Source organism: Coenobita brevimanus, chromosome 50, assembly GCF_032717465.1.
Source record: "Coenobita brevimanus isolate Jiangsu-jjx chromosome 50, ASM3271746v2, whole genome shotgun sequence".
Lineage (NCBI taxonomy): Eukaryota > Metazoa > Arthropoda > Malacostraca > Decapoda > Coenobitidae > Coenobita > Coenobita brevimanus.
Window position 1 is genome coordinate 41138500 of NC_137003.1, and position 16894 is coordinate 41155393.

The following is a 16894-nucleotide window of genomic DNA, read 5'->3' on the forward strand; positions in this document are numbered from 1 at the left end:
TCTCTCATTAAATTCTGCCACACTTAAATTTTACTCCTCATGTGTTAGCACCACATCATATGCAAATAGAGGGGCAGACAGTTCCCACTTCAGTCCCCTACCGGTCAAACTGGTCGGGGACTATAGTTTTGCCCAAGTTAGTCTGTACGTCCGTCAATCCGTCGGCAATTTTATGTCCGCTCTGTAAATTCCTCATGCATGGACATATTTTGATACAAGTTCCCCATACCTTGATGGTGTGTCGCGCGTAACAACCAGCCATCTACTCCCAAGGTCAAGGTCACACTTGGGACTAAGACAAGTCATCCTTAACAGCCATACCTACATCTGTGTACGCCGGTATGGGACTTTGTATTGCATGGCAATACTTATCAGAGGCTTGTTACTTCTGTCGTAACAAGCACCACCAAGTGTCCTTGCTTTCATCTTTTATCCGTAGGTTATGCACGATGAACAGCCATATGATAAGGTACAGTGAGGGACAAAAGTCGTGTCGTGAAACTGGTGAAATCTTAAGGAGCCAGGCTAAACATGTGGTATATTTCGCAGTCCATCAAACGGACGCTTGGTAGCACTGACTTGAGTTGCCATCTGGTCCATATATTTGTTATATAATTTTTTAGATAAGACCAATCCAGTAATAAGTTTGGACAGTCACGCTTAGGCTAGTAGTATGATATGCTTCACCATCACTTTCCTCGCATTTGCTTTCATGTTTGCATAGTTGGTTTTCAGTAGTATGTTTTATATCTATTTCCCTCTATGTGATATAGCGGAGGGCGGTGATGGTCTGAACAGTGGGATGGTTCGGACCTGTTGTGGGGGGGGGGGGTTCGTATTTTAGTATTCAATAACTAACCAGGATGAAGCATCAAGTATAACACACATAAGAGCCAAGGTTGGGGACTTCACTATGGGATCAGTAAATGCTAGACTGCTTACAGTAATCTTTCTTCAACGAATATTTTCGTAAACAATGGCCGAGCCATCACCGCTCTCCCCTATTATTTAGCTACTCCCTATATTAGCCTATTATCCATTATATGCTTTGCATTTCTTTATAGTGGCCATTAGTTTATTATTATTATTATTATTTACGATTATGTGGTTCGTATCCAATCTCCAACAAAGCCCCGGGGTTCATAGGAACCGTTATCGGAGCTGCAGCATACGAAGCTTCAGGGATCCAGACTTGCCAATCACGAGCTTATGACTATGGTAGAGCTTTCATAATGATTCACGTTTCATTTCATCTTCGGTCACAACCGCGACACGACTATTGTCCCTCACTGTACATCGCTGTTTCACTCCAACAAGCAAGGTAAACCTAATGTATCATTCACTTTCACAAATGTTTTTACTCTATAATACGAATACTGCTGATGATGCAGATTATTAATTCTGCAAAACTTCATCATATAACTTTCTGTACGATGATTTTGCATTGTAATAGTGCTACATTCATTTATTATTATTATTATTATTATTATTATTATTATTACTAGTACTACTACTACTACTACTACTACTGCTGCTGCTGCTGCTGCTGCTACTATTATTATTATAATTATCTTCGAAAACACCTCTTTGTTCTGAGGGGATTAGAAACACTGTAACTACGACAGCTTTTATTTTAATTCTTGTTACCTCAGGACAGTTTTATTCACCTCAGGAAAGACCTCTAGTACTGAGGGTGTGAAGTTCAGATGAGAGTCTTGCTTTGGTATGGAAGACTCGTTGGCTCACTTGCCGTAACCTCCTGCAGCGAAAAAAAAAAAAAAAAAAAAAAAGTGGCAAAGGTTTTCAGATTATTTTTTCTTTTTATAGTCTACACTTTACTTTAGCTTGAATTAGATATATAATAAACTCCTAAAACATTAGTAATACGTTTTCATTACGATGACATTATTATTATTACAATTTTACTTAGGCCGCCACCAGCCGATTCTATTTAAGTTAGGAAGGACCTTTAATAGCATAAGGGAATGGTGAAGTCTGTGTTTAATCTCTGTGGTAAAAAAAAAAAAAAAAATCTCCGGAGCTGAATAAAATCGTCTGGCGGTAATGAGAATAAAAAAAAAATCACGTCAGCGTGCTCAAGGGTTTTAACCACTTCAGTAGGATGACGTGTTCTTTTTCTTTTTCTTTTTTTCTCTTTTGTTGTTGCTGTATTGCTTTTACCTCTTCATTACACACACACACACACACACACACACACACACACACACACACACAGGAAATTGTCTGGTAATAGCAAGAATATGGTTTTAAAAATTTTTTTTACGGCGAAAGCTAAAGTATTAAAGTCTTTTACCTCCACCTCCACCTCCGAAGCCACCTCCACCTCCACCTCCGAAGCCGCCGCCGCCTCCAAAGCCACCTCCACCTCCACCGCCTCCACCGTGACTCCCTTCACATCCTCCTCTGCCGCAGCCTCCGTTCCCGTGACCTCCGAGTCCACCTCCACCTCCAAATCCACCACCTCCACCCCCGTGATGTCCGCCTCCACATCCACCTCCATGACAGCCTCCGTGTCCATGGTTACCACCTCCAAAGCCTCCTCCAGCTCCACCACCTCCACCATGCCCTCCACCTCCGCCATGATTTCCCCCTGCACATCCACCTCCATGACAGCCTCCATTATTACCGCCTCCAAGCCCTCCACCTCCACCATGGCTTCCCTCTCCACATCCACCTCCATGACAGCCTCCATTATTACCGCCTCCAAAGCCTCCACCTCCACCTCCACCTAGTCCTCCACCCCCATCTCCACCTCCACCTAGTCCTCCACCTCCACCTCCACCATGGCTTCCCCCTCCACATCCACGTCCATGACAGCCTCCATTATTACCGCCTCCAATGCCTCCCCCTCCTCCTCCACCTAGTCCTCCACCTCCACCTCCACCATGGCTTCCCCCTCCACATCCACGTCCATAACAGCCTCCATTATTACCGCCTCCAATGCCTCCACCTCCACCTCCACCTAGTCCTCCACCTCCACCTCCACCATGGCTTCCCCCTCCACATCCACCTCCATGACAGCCTCCATTACTACCACCTCCAAAGCCTCCCCCTCCATTTACGCTGCCACCTCCATATCCACCTCCAGAACCTCCAACCTGCCCACCCCCACATTTTAACCCTGAACATCCACCGCCATGAGTACCTCCAAATCCACCTCCTGAACCTCCTCCACACCCATGTCCACCCGAGCAGCCTCCGTTGCCTCCACCTCCTAGTCCAAGTCCACCTCCACCTCCAACTCCGAAGCCTTCACCTGCTCCAAGCCCAACTCCAAATCCACCTGTGGGAGATGAGATAAGTCGCCATAATCCATCCAGAGTTCTGATATTCTCCTTGCAGCATCCACTCAACCCTTCATGCATCACTTACTCCGCTCCACTCCACTTATTCTCTTTATTCCATTTACTCCACTTTAATTGCATCATGTATTCATTTCCACTCCACTTCTGTTTATCTCACTCCACCCGACTTCACCCTACTTGCATCAGATACTCCACTCCACTCCACTTACATCAGTTACTCCACTCCACGCTATTCCACCTGCATCATCTGTTCCATTCTATTTCACTCCAGTCCTCTTCATTTGGTGCATTAACTCCACCCACAGAACTCGACTTCCATTTACGCCACAGCATTCTACATCTGTGCCACCTCATACCATTCTGTCAGTACATATCCAGTCTCACATACCTCCGAACAACTTGCCTGCGTCAGCCGTGGCCAGGAGGACCGCCGAGACCAGGGCCAGGACCAGGAAGGGGCGCTGGCCGGGGGAGAGGAAGAGTGATTAGGCCACGAAAGTTTTGATCAGGACGCGAAAATAATGCACAGTAGATGATAATCTGGGGTGGGGGAAAAGGTCAGAATGATGATGTTGATGGTGATGGTGATAGTGAGCCGAACAAAATCTTCTTGGTATGTAGCTGTATGTTTTTGTATGTTTTCCTTCCAGATTTAATGCTGTGACCAAAATGCGAAAACATTGATTTATAAGACCGCAAAAACGGCGATAAGACTGTAAAAATCAATAGGACCGTGAAAATAGTGTTAAGGCTGCGAAGAGAGTGATAAACCAGTAGTAATCAATATACTGTATATGGCAGCATCCAGACTCATATATTATCCCCTTGAGGTGTAACTGTGTTTGTATAAATTTTTCTCTTTTAAACTTTCTGCCCAGCTTTTCATTCCTTTGATCCCGATGGTATTCAGGGAATAGCCCACTTCTGCCCTGACGTCTGTTTATTGTATTTAGCGGTTGATTTCTTTTAATACTTTCAAACTATTTCATCTAGTTTAAGGAACACTCTTACTGAATAGGCTTGTTCTTAGGTAAATATATGTTTTACTTTAAGAAGTTACTCCATATCTTCTTTCTTCCAGAGTTTTCTAGGGCTTTATTTTTTTCTTTTCATTCATAACCTCTTTCTTTTATATGCTATGATTGTTTAAAATTGTTATTGTTTACCAAGCTAGACCTCTCATGGTCGAAAAACCTTTCGTATTCTGTTTCAGCTAAGGCCAGACTGTTTTATTCATCCAAGAGTGTGACATACGGACATGGGAGCGTTAATTTCCCGTTTTCCTGTTTATCCTTGTGGCTTGGTTCATTCTCGGGTGTTGTGACGGGGTCCTAAAATCTAATCGGGAGCCTAACTTAGACTGCATTATGCCTAGGTTAGGTCAAATTAGTATCCTAGTTAGATATGGGTTAGGATCAGCGCGGTTAGGGTAAGTTTGAGTTGGGTGTCTTAAGTATCCGCCATTACGTATAAGAATGAAGGACGCATGCAGAGGGAAATGAGAGGGAAATAAACATCAACGAAACAGTAATAACAGGCACGGTCATCAGACTGAGAAAAATAGCGAAAATAAAAAAAAATCTGGGGGGAAAAAGAAATCAGCGGGTGGGGAATTTCTGCTGCTTAATCCCTTCACTCTATGTCATTGATTTTCTATTCTTGCTACTGTCAGACGATTTTACTCCACTTGGGATATCATCCAAGTAACTGGCGGGCTAATAAATACTATATCTACCCTTTCTAGTTTGAAAAATCTGTATTGAGCCAAAGTAAATCGCCAGGAAATAAGAAGGATGGGAAAAAAAGTCATAGGACTGAAGGGGTTAGAGTAAAATATTACTGGATCTAAGCTCTTCAGCTCGAGGAGGTAATTTTCATTCTGATCTCTCTGCTACCAGACGAATTTGTTCAGCCGGGAGATATTTCGAGCTGAAGAGAGCATAAGAGAGCCTTTGGTGGCAAAATGACTATTGAAGGTTGTATATAACTCCTCTATTTCGAAAAAAAAACAAAAACGCTGAATAAAATTACTTGGGGGTAAGAAGAGTGAAATACAAAATACGACATCGTGGTGAAAGGATTAAGCTTAAGAAATTTTATAAAAGCATAGTTGGCTTACCATGACTGAGAGAGGGAGAGTGTGTGAGTCCGGAGTAATCAAGGGAGAGTCCTGACGCCCCCAAACCACACCTTGGACTTTATATACCCAAGGACTGTGACCCCAAGTGACCCCTTCTCCTTCAATGTAGATGAGGGGGGGATAGGATTACGTATACAAGGGCAGGTGAAGGTCAGGAGATAGGAGGGTGGGCGAGAGAAGGGGTAGTGAGGGATGAGAAATGAGGAAATCTGAAGAGAGGAGAGGAAAGGTGTAGAGGGGAGAGAAGAGAAAATAAGTGAAGAGAGAAGAGCAAGAGAGATGAGGTGGGGAGGGAAAGAAAGGTTAGGGGACGGATGGAGTGGAAAGGAGAAAAAGAATAAAGTAGGGTAGAGGAACAAGGAGGAAAAGAGAGAAGAACAGAGCAGAGGAAATGACAGATGAGATGAGAAGAGAAAAGAGAAACAGGAAAGGGAGACTAATTAGGAGAAGTAGGGTAAGATGAGATAAGAAGTCTGGGAAAAGAGAACAGAAAAACGATGTAGAGAAAAGGAGAGATGAGGTGAGGAGAGATCTAGAGGAGAGAATTTTGCAGAAGGTGAGCCAGGTCAATCTATGCGGAGAAACTAGGAAGTCATTAGGATAGGTAAGGCAAGTATTAGTACAAGTAGGTAGAAAAAAGATGTAGCAACTCAAGTGTCCAACAGAATTTATGCTGCAAGCGGTATTGAAGCTTCTACCAAACTTATGGACGGGCGGACAAGCAGAGGGGAGGTTGGAAGGTGAAACGGGGATATTCTCCGCTGTGTGATATTTCGAAAGAGTGCAAAGAATTGGACTGCCCTGCTTAAACTTCAATGTTGATATTGTATGCTGGGTTAACTCCTTCATAATGTTGACACTTATTTTATTCTTACTACCGCCAGACGATTTCTTCAGTTTAGGAAAATCTGTTTGAACGGTAGAAGTTAGATTATAGCCTTCAATAACTCTTTGCTGCAAGTGGTCTCACTTAATCTGAACAGTATTGTCTGATGGTATCCAGATTAAGGATATGAGATCGTCAGCACACTGAACAGATGATGATGATGATAATGAGGAGGAGGAGGAAGGGGTGCAGACAGATGAAGCGGAGACGAGACCATGATAAGCAGAGTTGAGGGACAAGTGAGAATAACTGAGTGCAGGTGAGGCATGGTGTGAGAACAGGGAAGGACAGGGATGAGGTAGGCAAGGGTGAAGCTAAATAAGGCCAGGGATGATGGCAGATGAAGTAAAGCGATGACAGGTATGGCAGGGGTGAGGGGAGAATGCAAGTGAGGACAGGTGAGACAGGGAAGAGGACAGAGGTGATAATAAGTGAGGCAGGGGTGATAATAGGTGAGGCAGGGGTGCAGAGGGGTCGGTGTGGACTTAAGGCAGGGTGAGTGCTTACAGACTGCCACTCGAGCCACGGCATTGCATGAGAGAGTAAATTTAGAGGCACAGAAGCGACAAACATAAATGCAAGAGAATGAGACTTGGGATAATGGGATAAAAGGAGAAGAAGGTAACAGGACTAAAGAGTGTAGGAGCAGATAAAAGAGGAGGAACACAGGGTCAGATAAACGAGGGCAGATAAAGGTAAAAGAGCAGATAAAAAAGACTTACGTAAAAATAGATAAAAAGAAGATGATGAGCGGTAGATGAAAGAGAAGGAGCAAATAACCGGGGGAAGAGGGGGGGGGGAGATGAAAGGAAAGAAAAGGAAACAAATAAACAAGGAAAGAAGAGGGATATATACATACGGAAAATGAAGAGAGACAGATTAATGTGAATGGACATGAATAATTCTTTGAATGCTTCTGGGATAAGTTAATATAATTCACCATCTCCAATTTCGAAAGCAATAGCCATTTGAGAACGCATAATTCAAGGAAGAAGAAATAGGCTTAGAGTTTTTACCTGTTATCTACATGAGGATCACTAAGACAGTCAGTATTTCCTTAGGAACAACAACTGAAGTTTCCATTTCCGAGATGCGTGACATCATTCGGCCTATATAGCGTTAGTATTTTTGTTCCACTGTAATTCCAGTTTCAAAAGCAACAGATATTTAAGAGTGTGGTACTGTTTACATAAGGGGCACGGCACTCAAGTTTCCTTTTCTCAGATGTGTGTCGTCATTCGGCCTTTTGAGTGATACACTTGCACTCTCACCTCGGATGCAATATCTTCCCTGAACTGTCTAACTCTCCTCCTACTGAACATACATCAACCCTTTCAATTCCATGACGTAAATAATTTCTATCTTACAACTTTCAGAGGCTTTAATTTGGTAGATTTTTCGGCTTTTATTAATTTTGTAGATTTTTTTTTTTAACTTTAGCTGTTAGATGTAGCCTTAATTAACCCCTTCATTACTAGAGGTAATTTCTAAGTGGAATTAAATCGTCTGGTAGCAGGAAGAATACGATACTAATGACGTCAGTTCCAGTTTGTTCTTGCTGCTTCCAGACGATTGTACTCAGTGTAGGACAGAACCCCTTGTAGTGCAGAGGTTTGCGAAGGTTACATCTACTATGGTCTCCAGTTTGAAAAGTCCCTCTCTTGAGCGGAATAAAATCGGCTGGAGATTGCAAGAATGAAATGAAAAACAGACGTTGTTGTGTTGTAGGGGCTAAACACACACACACACACACACACACACACACACACACACACACACACACACACACACACACACACACGTTTTGCTGTAAGGAGAAAAGACATAATTCTTCCACTCTCTTTGTTCACCTTTGTCACGCAGAGCAAAACTGAGAACTAATAATTATTTGGTGAATGGTGAGGGATGGAACATTTCAAAATCTAATGATTGCAAATGAGGTTGTGTTGTTTACTAATAGTGAATGGAGCTTTGCAGACTGATTTAGAGCTCTGTGAATGCATGTGAGCGTTCAAGGCTAAAAGTTAATATGGATGAGAGTAAAGATGCATTGGTATTTACACTCATCTATAGGTGTGAGAATTTGTTATGACGTGATTGTAAAGTAAAAAAATTCAAGAGTGAGGGCAGTTGAAAAAGGGCTGCTAACCCATTCACTGAAATGGATCTTTCCTCAAAGGGGTAGCCACTGTGGGGGTGGATTGGATATGGAGGGAAGTATAGGAGGTGGACGGTGGAGTGGAAGGGAGGGGGTGGAGTAGAGGTGGCGAATGGAATGGAGATAAGAGTGGGTGGAATGGAGGGGAGGAGGGGATGGAGGGGAGGTAGGGGTGTGGAGTGTAGGTGAGGAGTGAAGTGGAGGAGGAGTGTGGAGGTGGATGGGATGGAGGTGGAGGTTGCGGTGGTATTACTGCATCAGACGTGACTAGTGTTCTGGTATCGCAGAGTCATTGTTTAATTCCCTCTTTGTTTATGCTCCCTTATTTCACTGGGCCTTCCCCCTCCTTCTCCTTGCCTCCTCTCGGCTCCTGGTGGTGCATTTTTAACACAGCCCCAGACACGCTTTGTAATTGTCCGTCTTCTTTCTCTTCTTTATTTCGTATTGGAAGTCGTGTGTTGTCTATACTCTGTCTACTTTATCTTGGCTTAAAATTAACATCTCTTCATCTTGAGTGCTGAGTTGTAAGAAGAGATAAACACTTAAATATGGCGCTAGTCGAGAAAAAGTATTGTGGGAAGGATGTTAAGTAGTAATATTGTCGTCCTCTGCCATTAAGCTGCTGGAAATTCGTTACAAAATGAAATGACGAATATCTCCTCTAAGTTAAGGTGTACGAACTACTATGGCCTATTTTTTTTTTTTTCCACCAGTTTTATGTGTAACTGAATTATACCTCATTGCTTTAGGTTTGTCTTCTTTTCCTCAAGTGTTGCATTAACGAGCCCCTCTCAAAGTTGTTTCACTTTCATGCTTCTGCGACTCCCTCAGCTGAACAGACTTATTTAGCGTTATATGGTACTGAATATTATTGCTGTTCCGACCATAAAAGGGGTAAACACTCAGATTCCTGTGAATCACTCAGCTAAGTAAAATCGTCTGGCTGTAGCTGGAAGAGAATACTGGAAAAGGCGCGAAGATAAGAGGGTTACTTTCTGTTATATTATTTTCTTATTTAACTTACTCTCGTTTATTCTACTTGTTTTATTGGGTCTTCCTCTTCCCACTCCCCGCCATTTATTCTAGCTGACACCATACAGCTATGTACATCCTGGAGTATTCGCATGTACTAATAGTTAAGTTTAAATTTGGCAACGTTTCGACGATCTCAGTTGTCTTCATTCGGTTACAACAGTTAAGATTACGAGAGTCAGATTGATGGGTATAGTGAACAATTATACACTAAATTTACTTCTTCTTTTTTAAATCAGCACAGATGATATACAAAAATACAGCCATTTAAGTAGCCTATGTTGTTAATAGACTAGTAAAGATAAATTTGAGAGATAATGCCTTGAAAAAAAAAAAAATCCATTGAAAAATCTGTTTAATGTGATCGTTTCCATCAAATAATCCGTCATTATCCACGATCCGAAACCATTGTGAAGCTTTGGGTCATTCAGTACTCGGTTCGTAGATTTCGATACTCGGTTTAGTAACAGACGGCACATCAAGTCTCCTGGGACATCCCAACCACCTCTTGCCCTACTTGAGCTTTTCTAATGTAAAAAACGAAAAATGTTTTACATGCACTAGCAGAAGTTAAAACTGCGTTTAACACCATTCCGGTGATGTCTTGTCCTAATTTCTTTTTGCCATCTCTAAACTATTTTATTCAAGATAGGAAGGCTCTAGTAGTGGAGAGGTTTATCTAGTCTACTGTATATCTATCCCTTCCCAATCGAAAAGTCTCCCCTAAGCTGTATAAAATCGTCTGAAGATAGCAGTACGGATCCAGAGGGATAGCTACTGTATATGCGTTATGGCCAACCTGCTATGATGACTAAACTTGACAAAGGTATACGATTACAAACAAACCATATTATGAAAGTGGCATACATGTAAGATGACAACATATTACCGAAGGATGAAATTCCCGTCTGGTAAATCCGTCGCGGGTATCATCTCGGTTAGATAAGGCCTTCCTACTCTGAGAAGTTACCCAAGTCTTGACAGAAATAGCTTCAAATGCAAGAAAGAAATTTATACATTCAGAAATTGTGGAGTAATTCTTAACTCTGTCAAGCTCAAAATGCATAATTCTATTTGTCTTTTCTTTTGTCTTTTCTTTTCCTTTCTTTTTCTTTTTTTTTTCTTTTTTTTTTCTTTGGTGCTACGGTCACACGGTCAACAAAGGAAATGCTAGATGCTCAGTGGAGGATCACATCCCTTAACAACACCTAGATTTGTGAGACTCTTCTCACGCATGATATCCAAATATCTTGTGTGTGTGTGTGTGTGTGTGTGTGTGTGTGTGTGTGTGTGTGTGTGTGTGTGTGTGTGTGTGTGTGTTCAGCTAACATGTGGGAGGGAAACAAAGTAAACATCCTGGGATTACAAGAGACAGTTCATGTAACTAATAGTCATACCAATACTTACTATTCTTTTTTGTCCAATGCTTCACGAAATTATAATGTACGGTAGTTTATGCTATACAAGTAACTCTGTATTACTATGCAGTATTGATAGTCCTTCGTCTTAACAGTGTTTCAGCAAAGGAGCAGCGTAGATTTGACGTTTATCATTACTACGCTATATTCACCTCTATCATAAACAGCGTGTATTTATTCTCTGCCGCCACACTACACACAGGCAAACATGGAAAGCACAGTTGAGAGGGAAACGAGAATACCAGAAGCAATGTGTGTGTGTGTGTGTGTGTGTGTGTGTGTGTGTGTGTGTGTGTGTGTGTCCGTGTGTGTGTGTCCGTGTGTGTGTGTGTGTGTGTGTGTGTGTGTGTGTGTGTGTGTGTGTTTGAGGTAAATGTTAACCTGCGCCTGTCTCATGGTCGCTATCACCCTCCATGTCACACTAAATCTTCCCGTTGTATTGCGAACGATTAGGGTCACTGGGGGTCGACATTTCATTAGTCCATTTTGGTGTCTGGTGAAGCGGGATGATATTAATTTGTATCTGTGTTTGTGTGTGGATGCTAACACTTTTTTCTGACATTTAAGCTCGACTACGCCTACACCTGGTATAGTGGTGAGTTCAGGGAGGGCGAAGTACACTGAATTCGGTCCCCCATTTGAACGGTGTGCCAAACCTTTTCCAAGATCGTCAGAAAAAAAAAAAAAAAAAACTCTTGTTAGTAGCTGGTTGATATAAATTTGTATATTGTTTATGCTGAAAATTGTGGTAATGGAATGATTTAAACAGAAGGGGATAGTAAGGAGCAATAAGGAAAATAAATCCCTTGGGAAGATGTGTTAGGGAGCTTCCTTAACGGACGAGAATACACGCCACGCCACATGACCTTACAGAAGACAGACACACGGCTTCGTTTGAGTATGTGCGTGTTGGAAATTTTCAGTTGATGTTTTGTGATGTTGAATTCACCCCTGACTTTAGTTATACCTTTCAGTACAAAGACGTAATTTCAAGGGTAATTCTTTCTACCTGCAGGCTATTATAATAAATTTAGACGAGACTGTTTGTAGTAAAAGGTAAGTGGAAGTTACACCTAACCTACCTGATCGAAAAGTCACTTCCAAGCTAGGTAAAAATTTCCAGTGACATAAAAACATAAAGAACGTTATCGTGAAGACAGGGTTGATAATGGACGAAAGGAGTTCCCAGCGGCTGCCTCCGAAGACCTAAATAATTCTTTGGAAATCACTTCTGTTTGTTTTATTCTGACGCTTGTCTCTCGTCTCTGCCTCTGCAATCATCACCCTTGCTTCACGTGTGGTTTCCTCAATACCCACCCCAACATATCCTCACTTTCGGTTGCCTCAGTGGCAGGAGGAGGGTGGAAATGGGGATGGGCTGGAGAGGGGCTGGGGAGGCGGAAATGGGGAGGAACGGGGGTAGGTGTCGCTAATGTGGTGAGCTATGTAAAGGCCGGGTGTCGTCACATACCATCACAACTCCTGCCCCACTACCACATCACACACACACTCCTTCAGCCATGGTAAATAACCCTCTCTATTTTTAAGATGCTAACTTGGAATATTTTAGCAGACTGTAACATCCAACTGTATCACATGTATGTGGATTTAGAATTTCTTATAATTTCTTCGAAATAATACAGCACTATTGTTGGAAATTGAATTTTCATGTAAGACTACAGAACTAATTTTGAATATCTGGGGTGAGATGGGAGGTTTCATATGATTTTATTAGGGAGTTTGAGGGATAACCACACAGCCTGCATGGTAAGCACGACCAGTGTTTACAAGATAAATACACAAGCCTCCAGTAAAGGCAGTAATCATTCATCAAACAAGAAAAAAAGAATGCCATGCAATAATTAAAATATACGGTATATCGTATACTAACGTATATGCTTTATAGTTGTATATTGACATTTATATGAATATGTCGGTTAGTTCAAGATTAAGTGCCAGCAGCTAACAATTATAAACCATGTTCCCCCGGCCAGCGCCTCTATCTGGCCCTGGCCCTGGCCTCGGCTCTCTTCCTGGCCACAGCACACTCAAGCCTGATTAAAGGTGAGTGATAATGCATTATACAGTAAATGTCAATAGTACTGGTAGTCGTAGAATAACATCGAGTACCTGCCAATTTAATGATATCCTAGTTATTTCAGCCATGCAATCTTTACTTTGACATCAGTCCTGGATTCAAGAGGGGGATACCAGACCTCTAGTTAGGCAACAGCTCTGTTAAGTCTCCTTACCAGAGCATTTACCGTACCATAGTATTCACGACACGTTTACCTCTAGTAAAACCACGGGTAATGCTACCAGACCTCCCATCCTATGATAAATCCTCCGGTTAACGCGATCAGTAAACACTGGATAACAAAACCGCCAGGCATTACTTCGATTTGGATTGTCCTTTCCACCTTCATCTTTGATAACATAATCTGACGTCACACATACAGAAAGATTTTATTAGAAACACACTTGCTTGGCCGCAGCAAACATGCTTATATCATCCTCCCAGTTCGGATGGATAAGTTATGAGTCAAACTTTTCGAGCTGTTGAGAAACAATAAACAATAGCGGAAAATATGCGGTCATCGAATAACTAGGATTGAATTACACATCACTGATACCAATATTAGTTATAAAAGTTTCATATCCCTTGGTATGATTCCAAAAGTTCCACCAAATGTGTAGCTTTCAAGATTCTACTTTAATTTTTCTAATTAAAATGAACATCATAATTCATTCATGGTTTTAATAAAATAGTAAATTATCCAAAACATCATAGGCAACTAAATTGAGTCGTGTATGTATGTTTTATCTTTGCCTATAAAACGCGACATGTTTTCCAGTGGCATTCATCAACTGGGAGATTTCTTTTTCATCAAAATTTTTATGATAATACGGTACGTACCGGTCAGCATACAGCACTTCACCTATTTACAATATGAAATGATATACCGCACGATAGGTGGTTATTGCCTTTGTGCTTATTTAAAGTTATACTGTATATTACCAGCTGTTACCAGCTCATATCTGTAAAACTTTGGAGAGTAACTTTAGTTAGAGTCAATGAGAAGTTGGCATTTTTCTCTTGAAAAGTGTGTAGGCTGGCATTATAAAGTCGCCCATTTATAAACAGGCTACTGACTACTGACATGACTTTTATTTTCATCCATTCACTCCACTGGTTTTCCATATACAGTACAGTACCGTAATCACGTTCATAACGCCAATTAATGATTTACGTAACTGGAACAAAACATACCATCTCTTGCCATCTCATCGCAAGCGTTCTTGCTGGAATTTTACTGCAATTGCTTCCTTATCACATATATACACCAACAAACGACGATTAGTATATTTTCTTGCTACACCTGATCGTTCATTTGATTTCTTAATATGAAACAGTTACAGAATCATCGCAAGCGTTCTTGCTGGAATTTTACTGCAGTTGCTTCCTTATTACATCTATACACCAACAAAAGATGATCAGTATATTTTCTTGCCACACCTGATCGTTCATTTGATTTCTTAATATGAAATAGTTACAGAATTACGTCGATACATTAAGCCAGCTAGTAACTTGAAGGTAGAAGAACTGTGTATAATGGAAAAACATTAGAGTAGCCTGTTTATGCTTCTTAAATTCGGTGGAATATTAATATGAAACCTTTTACACCAGTGAACTTGAGGTTTATTTACATTTCAATGACGGTCTGAAATCCAAAATCGTTTTCAGAGCCGTTTTCTTTAGCCGAACGGTGATATGTTACCAGGGATTCGAGCTTTCCCAAACATTATCAAATACTTCGCTAATGGTATGTAAGCAGGGTCTGGTAAGGGTCTGGAAAATGCAGGTCTGGTATCTTCTTCGTGAATCCAGTGTCTGATGTAGTGTTGTGTACTTTTGTTTATATTGTTTGCGTATCGTAGAGGGGTGAAAATCATGATGTTGCTAATTTTCTTTTACATTACAGGTAAATACAGGGCAGGAGGTGGTGGCGGGGGAGGCTATGGAGGTGGCGGAGGTTATGGAGGAGGTGGTGGAATAGGAAGTGGTGGCTCAGGAGGAGGTTATGGTGGCTCAGACGGAGGCTACCAAGGTGGAGGTGGAGGCGGGTATGGAGGAGGCTCAGGAGGAGGCAACCTAGGTGGAGGTGGAGGCGGGTATGGAGGAGGCTCAGGAGGAGGCAACCTAGGTGGAGGTGGAGGCGGGTATGGAGGAGGCTCAGGAGGAGGCAACCTAGGTGGAGGTGGAGGCGGGTATGGAGGAGGCTCAGACGGAGGCTACCAAGGTGGAGGTGGAGGCGGGTATGGGGGAGGCTCAGATGGAGGCAACCTAGGTGGAGGTGGAGGCGGGTATGGGGGAGGCTCAGATGGAGGCAACCTAGGTGGAGGTGGAGGCGGGTATGGGGGAGGCTCAGACGGAGGCAACCTAGGTGGAGGTGGAGGCGGGTATGGAGGAGGCTCAGGAGGAGGCAACCTAGGTGGAGGTGGAGGCGGGTATGGAGGAGGCTCAGATGGAGGCAACCTAGGTGGAGGTGGAGGTGGAGGCGGGTATGGAGGAGGTTCAGACGGAGGCAACCTAGGTGGAGGTGGAGGCGGGTATGGAGGAGGCTCAGATGGAGGCAACCTAGGTGGAGGTGGAGGCGGGTATGGAGGAGGCTCAGATGGAGGCAACCTAGGTGGAGGTGGAGGCGGGTATGGGGGAGGCTCAGATGGAGGCAACCTAGGTGGAGGTGGAGGCGGGTATGGAGGAGGCTCAGGCGGAGGCAACCTAGGTGGAGGTGGAGGCGGGTATGGAGGAGGTTCAGGCGGAGGCTACCAAGGTGGAGGCTCAGGAGGCGGGTATGGAGGCGCGTACAGAAAGGGAGGTGAGTTTATTTACTTGCTTTAATACTGCAATAGCTTAAAATAACTCCTCCGTGACGTGTCTTACAACCGACTGAGTTTCCTGTATGCTGAAGAGATATGCAATTAGTGTAACATTTTTCTTTCATATTTAACGTGAGGAAAGAAACTCCCTCCTTAGCTATGTTACTTTTTTTCACAGATACGAAAGACCTCCAGATTTTATAGTGATTTTATATTTCTGATTTTTAATAACCCATTAAAATATTTCCTGGAACAGATTCATTCTTTGTAGCTTTGTTTAATTCAAGTGTTCTCTTACACTGCAGGCGGGTATGGCAAGTGAGAACTGACGTCCCTCTGGCCATCACTGATACTGCACCAGAACAGTGTATAGCCTGTGTGATGTTTCAGTACAATGATGGGTGTTTGGTTCTGCTCAGAGTTTTTCAACATCATCGTCAGATCAAACTCAAGGAGAACAAACCTGCTGTAGGATCCTTTGCAGTAAATGACAGGTTACTGGGTAATGATTATATTCTTGACTTACAGATGTTTAAAATCATGATATTCTAGCATGATATTGATAATGAGTTACATAATGATTATAAAGTACGTGAAGTTTCATTGTCCTTAAATAAGACCAAAGATGTATACTCCAATACTCCATCTGCAAAACGTATACATATTTGTGTTCATATCATGCCTACCAGTGTCCTTATGTGTACATATATAAGAGAATAAACTATATAAAACAAAATGTATAATTATACTGTGTGCATATGTATATATGTATACATTTACATATACCTACATTTATATGTAACATATTTATGTGCATACATTAATATACAGGACATCAAATAATTACAAGCATGCACTAATGTATGTACGCATATGAATGTGTGCCTGCTGCTGTGCATACCTAATATATCCAAATGATGAAGTCCAGACGTTAGATTTATTATCTATACATAACTTCAGTATGAGCGCAGCAAGTAGCTCGAGCAATGTTACAACAGTCATTAACTTGATACCACACTCTTCCCACATCATGTAATGTTTCCGGCAATGGTG

The 16894-nt window shown here is 42.2% G+C and overlaps 1 long non-coding RNA gene across 2 annotated transcripts; it reads left to right on the top strand.

The window, feature by feature from the left end:
- The first annotated feature begins 15511 nt into the window (after window positions 1-15511).
- LOC145399633 (uncharacterized) lies at window positions 15512-16577 on the top strand. Of its 2 annotated transcripts, XR_013897334.1 has the most exons (3): window positions 15513-15534; window positions 15739-15840; window positions 16147-16577. It is a non-coding gene; the product is annotated as an uncharacterized LOC145399633 (long non-coding RNA). The 2 variants fall into 2 exon arrangements; XR_013897333.1 differs by having other exon boundaries at window positions 15512-15840.
- The last annotated feature ends 317 nt before the right edge of the window (window positions 16578-16894 follow it).